Raw genomic sequence first — 6,706 nt, 5'->3', positions numbered from 1 at the left:
AAGTCTCTTTCCCCCAAAGACATTTCGAGCTAAGTTTGTGCACTCACTACGTTGCAACCGATTACAATTTACACAATCTGATCAGCGCATTATTATCCTTATATAGTCGTTATTAAAAACTGCTGAATACAATTGGCGAAAAACTTATGATTTTCCTAATTAGAACGTTATAAATTCATTAAATTTCCCATTTTTTGCCTTACAAAATCTATTGATAAATACTCCTAAAAGTTATTTTTTCCATTAATTTATTCGAGTTGGTTGAAGACCAATGAGTATTAATCCTTTTAAAAAAAAATTTTTTGAATTTTGATAATTCTTTAAATATTAAAAAAATATTTAAAATAATTAGGAAAAATCCTAGCGAATTTCTTTAGTCGCGCTCCTTGGGCCGGAGCGTTCTGACGTGTGCTCTACGCTCGATTTTCCTTCATACCGAAGTGAAAGTTGCTCTACTTCATTAAATTTAATATTTTTGTTAATTGATTATTTTTATCTTAGTTTTGTGCAAATATTCGTATTTTTAAACATTTGATTTCGATATGGAAAATAAACGGAAAAAATACGCGTGTAACTACTAGAAAAAAAATTATCTTCGAACATAAAGTTAATGAAACCAAATAGATTGCAAAGGTGATTGGCAACAATTTCTTTTTTTACGGAGTGTCAGTAAAGGGATGTATATTTCTTTAAAACTAAAGTAAGCTCATAAATTTTCTTATAATATAATTTTTAAAGTGAAACTTTTATTACATCGTCTCAAACTTTTTGGTCTGTGTAACGCATGTCGCGTGTATCGCGGCTGCCGAGTAGGTAGGTATACCTACTCGGCAGCCGACCGACACGCGACATGCGCTACACAAAGCAGTGTTCGGAACCGTTCGAACAGTTTCACTTTTACCGTGGTTTCATAAAACCACACAACATTTTTTTTTTGAAGTTCCAAAAATGTTTATTTTTCGTTTGAGAAATACGAAATATAATATAAACTTGTATTGAGAACTTGAACTTCCCAAGTTCATCCGGGGAAATCCCCAAGCAAAATGATTTGTTTACTCCAAAATTATATGCCGAGGGGTTTTAATTTTTTGTTCTAGTCATTTTCAACGTAGCGGCATGTTGTTTGATTATTAATTTTGTAACTTAAATACAGGATGTTGGTTTTATATTCTGATCTTACAGGCGCGCTGACAAATTTAGTCCGCCATTTCTAGTTTAGTCCACCAACTCTAAGTACCAATATTAAAACGAATGGATTATCATCACATCATCAAAACTCAGATGTAATGGAAGATCACAATAACATAGAAAATTCAGTGGGTGTTGAGAACTAAACAAACACAAGTAACAGAGACGCGAAGAATAAAAAAAGAGGACGAAAACGATAATTCGTTGATGCTTTCCCTTTTCGACGTATTGTTAGGGTACATCACCAATCTGCAAAAAACAAAACTGATGATTCCCAATTGCTGATTAAAAATGAAAAACAAATAATCGACAACAGTGGTGAAAATTTGCTGATCACAATGAAACATCCTTCAGTGGTAGCAGATTTACTCATTTAAAATGTATCGGTGAACAGCGTAAAGAAGAGGAGGACAGGAAAACATTATGAATGTGGATGGTGGATTGTATACAGGGTGTAATCGATAAGTATGTGCAGGCGATTATGACGTTATTATTGCAGGTATCAAAAAACTTAAAACTGATATCGAAATTACTTTACCTAATGAGCAAAATGACAATAATAACTTTTTAAAAGTATAACGAGAAATATCTAAAAAATTTACATTATACACTCCCGTATCAAAAAGGGAAAATGGGACTAGTAGAAGTTAAACGGCAAAAGACATGAATGCGGTAGATGCAGTTAAAAATAAAAAATTTAATATTTGAAATACAATGCAAAAAATAACACTTTTTTCATAGATAAGAATCATGACTATTTTTTCCAAATTCAGGGACAACTAAACGTTACAGAAGCAGAAGTCTGCTTATTTGCTGTTTGGACTGGAGTGAATCATTCGTTAAAAATAGAATATATAAAAAAGTATGTAACGTTTAGGCAAAATAAAATGATGGACCATTATCAAGATTTTACATAAATTGCCTACTGTCAGAATTGATTGATTCGAGACTTCAGCATTCGATGCTCATCAAGGACCCATCCTATATCATTCAAGCGATTGAAAAAAAAAGAGATAAATCCAGTGCAACCGATAAAGCATCAGAATGCTAGCAAAAGATTTATTAGGTTTATCAATATAAATCTATATATTATACATAATATAATAAATCTGTAGAAGACGCGAAGACCGACATCCGCGCGGACGGAGTCGCGGGCGGAAGCTAGTCAGAAATAAATATCTTTTGTTTTCATTTGCGTATTTTTCTATTTTATAATTTTTTAACACAAACATTACATTTTTTTTATTATATATACAAAATTTGTTTATCCGTTTTATTAGTTAAACTGAACAACTTTCACTAAGAAACTTAGGTCGAAAAAAATGTATAGAATTATGCATTTTGTATGGAAAGCTTATTTTTTTTATATTTCGTCCAAATTTCTTTGTAAAAGTTGATCAGTTATATAAACATGAAGTTGAAGATATCAATAGAAAGTATTCGCAAATTTTGTGTACTGATAAAAAAAAATCACCCGGTGTAATTTTCACGAAAATTGTTTCAAATTGTCATTTTTGGTACTTATTACGAATATTAAATTATGCATACGAATGATTTAATTTTTAAAAATTAAGTGGAGCAACTTTCCCTTAGTACATTTGTATTATTTACATATAGGATGACAGGATGCATTTGTTTGCACTACTAGACCAAGCCCTTAAGGTAAATATAATCACAAAAATTGGTATATTTAATCAAACGCCTGTAGCGACGACAAGCCAATTTACGAGTTACCGAATTTCAAGTGTAGTACCTACTAAGAAAGTTCACACCATAGGTTCACACGGTAACTCGTATATAAACAGTTTGTGCGTTATGCATAGACATTAGACAGTCACGGGCTTGTCGGGACGCGGGTGGGTCGCATTAGGTCGAATATTAATTACATATAGGTCTTCCAGAATCTGATGGCATATCTAAATTTAAGAAATAAAAGATTTTCATGTGGCAACTTATTTGACAACTATCAAATTGGTTGTCAAATTATTTGTCTTTTTTGCAGTTGATGAATAATTTTTAGGATTTTGTCTAAAAAATCTTCGAAAATGTCGAAAAAGCCGCTGCGATCACAAGCAAGAGGTATTGTTTATAATGTGTATAGAAAAACATTCGATGAAGAAGGGTCAAACACACATTGAGATAATATTACTACGTATGGAGGAGACACCACGAACAAAATCTGTGCGCCATTTTTTTGCTCTAACTAAGTTTTAAAAATGATTATCTAGTTAGGTGCTTAACGATGAAAGTTATTCCTTTGCACTTTTCCGTATTATTTGTATTATTTGTGCAATATCGTAACACACACGAAGGCATATTTGATGCGTTTCACTTTAAAACCATTAAAAATACCGCTCAACATACGTCACATGACGTATGTTGAGTGGAACATAAGTGATGTAGGCGGTGTCGTCTCCATATTAATATTATCTCAATGCAAACACATCACAATTTTCAATTTTGAAGATTTTATTGGTAAATTGGACTTACCCGTTTTGATACTTTAAATTAAAAAATATTATATGTAGGTAAATATAATAGTGTTTGTTGATTAGAATATAATTTTTTGAAAACTTATTACAGGAGTTTCCAATACGGCTATTCGTCAAGTCCAAGCTGTCCAAGTCAATTTTATAATGTGTGTATATTCTGTTAATACTTACGAAAATAAATATAGTTTTATTTTATTTTTATTTTATTTTATAAAAAATTATAAGCAGTCTAGTTTTGATTTACATTATCATTATATCGATATTTTCACATGGCATACTGATAATGAATATATACAAATATAGGTATGTGTAAATAATAATATGTATTACCTGTATAAAAGTAATTAATATGTATATTATACATGTAAGTATGTACCTACATAATATTAAGTGGATATCTCATTGTTTAAGTTATAAACAGACGTTCGAATTTGGTACGGACCGCACCGTGACCTTGGTGCGCTCCGGACCATATTCGATCATGTGTACGGTGGTCCGCCGGACATAATTATTATTATTGACGGTACGGTTGGTTCGATGGTTTTTTCATCCGAACTTGGTGCGGACCGTACCAAATTCGCGCGTGTGGACGGGCGATCGCACCGGACAGCGCATTAGTCATAGACTATATAGTATATACTTATTACAGCTTTAGTCATAGTTCCCAGTTCTACCGCCAAACAAAACGGACGTCGGTCGATCGTTATCAATGGCGATGGCGTCGGATGACGTGGCTAATACTGAAAAAAGATTAATAATATAAATTTTAGAACTCTACAAAGATTTATGATATGACTGCATATATCTGAATGAATCCCTGTCTTTTAAATATAATTTTGCCCATTCTTTTCTCGTCGTTTTCTTCTTTTCAATGGTTGTAACTTGTACTTGTACTTGTACCAAAAGAAGCCTTGAACTGAGGTCTACATGTGAAAAAAATACAACATTCTAACCACGAATTTATTACGAGAAATAGATTTTCAAGGAATTCGGTTTGACTTTAAATGAGATTACTATGATCAATGCTCGAAATATTCACAAAAAAAGGAGATTAATTTGTATTAATTTGATATTATTGAATTGTCTTATAAATCTAAGATATTTTTTTTGTTCAGTTAATTTATTACATATAAAGATTATGTACCTACATATAATAATATATTGAAATATCGACTATAACTAACGATTAAAACATAAACAAAAACTTGGTAATAGATAGATGATATATATAATTTTGTTTACTAGGGACAACCATGACATTCTTTGAAAATCTATATCTTGTAATAACTTCGTGGCTAGAATGTGGTATTTTTGTCACATGTAGAACTCAGTTCAAGGTTTCTTTTGGTACTAAACAGAGCTTCTACTAACGCCTGCATATAATATAAAAAAATAAAAACGAAAATCAGTAAAAATTACAATACTTTCGCCTCTATCGACAATATCGAAAATTTCAAAAAGGGATAATTTGCGCCTTTAATCACTTAATATATTAGCAACGTAATAAATTATCTAGTCACTAGTGTATCTATTTTTTTATACGAATTTATTTAGCTCAGTCGGCCGCGAAAATTCCAATATTTTAAATGTTTTTTTAAAAATCGTAAATTTAATCATAATTTTTAAACAAAGAATATTTTCTTTGTGTGGCAATGCCTGGACGGATAGCCGAAACCAATTGAATATTGAAACTGTAAAGGCGAAGCTGCAAATTAATTAAATGTAATTTTAAATTATCTTGCAAAGATTTTTATACATTCGCTTTAGAAAATGAAGAGCTATTAAAAGCTGTTTCTTCCAACAGCAAATATAAATGCCAAAAATAAATTTTCTCTATTTAACATTGCTGTTTTAATTATCTCCCGTAAAAAATAACTAAAACTCGTATTTTTGATGCTGTTAACCCTTAAATCAAATACTGGCAACCCTAGGTGCGGTGCGGTCGTGTGGCGAGTCGATCGCACCGCACGAGTACGGTGGTCCGGTCGCACCAGTTCGAACGTCTGTTTATAATTGTATTAAGTATAGTCACACCCCGGACACTCCATACAAAATTATCGTTTTGACAGTCACACTGTAGAGACTGCAAATGTGTGTGTTAACGCTTTATGGTTGGCACATTTGTGACTAGCGTAAAAAAAATTCGCGTTTTTCTGATGAAATACATCCGTAAACAGCACAAAATCTAGCCATTTTCTACGTAAAACGATAATCATAAATCCAAAATAATAAAATTACATTAAGTCAATTTGATTAATGTTGTCAATCTTCGTTGCGTTTCGTCTAAGACGTCGTTGGTATCGTCCTTGCGGGAAATGGGTACCATAATATGGCTGATCGTGCGGGTGGAGGTAAGTGTTTAATTTTGGCGGGGGGCGGAGAGTGTCCGTTCTGTAGCGATTAGCTACTATTATGTATTCTGTGGTATAGTATTGTCCACGTCTTATGTAATGTGACTAATGAAATTGAGGACAAAATAAAAAATAAGCAGTATCAAGATCGTTCAGTCCATTTTCCCTAGGGTTGCACACTCAAAATTTAGATTTCCCTAAGACAGTGCGCGCACGAGCAACTTTGTCTCCGCAACTTTTTTGTCTCCGCAACTATTTTGTCTCTCCCACCCATGGGCTAGTATGAAAGTGCGCGCACGTAGCGACGCAACTCCCCATACAAATTGATGGGAGAGACAAAATAGTTGCGGAGACAAAGTTGCTCGTGCGCGCTAGCTCTAATTGCCATCAGATTCTGGTTTACCTATACGAATAAATATATGTAGTTATATAACTAAATATAACCTTTGCGTAGTTATTGATCTTTTATTACACCCGCACATAACAAGCCCCTACATTGGTGACCCCTACACGCCATACATTATTAGTGGCTATTACTTAAATAAAATTAAAAGCCATTTAAATTTGTAAAGAGAAAATATTTCTTTCATAAAAAAGGTCACCATGTTCCTGGGGAGGAAGTTACAAATTACTCCAAATTCTAAATTGAAACTGATTGAAACCTTTAATGACAAC

The sequence above is a fragment of the Colias philodice genome, chromosome 26 (genome assembly GCF_061535455.1).
Source record: "Colias philodice isolate Cphi_HAF_F1 chromosome 26, ilColPhil1 Martin Lab GWU primary, whole genome shotgun sequence".
NCBI classification, from domain to species: domain Eukaryota; kingdom Metazoa; phylum Arthropoda; class Insecta; order Lepidoptera; family Pieridae; genus Colias; species Colias philodice.
This window is presented reverse-complemented; position numbering follows the sequence as displayed.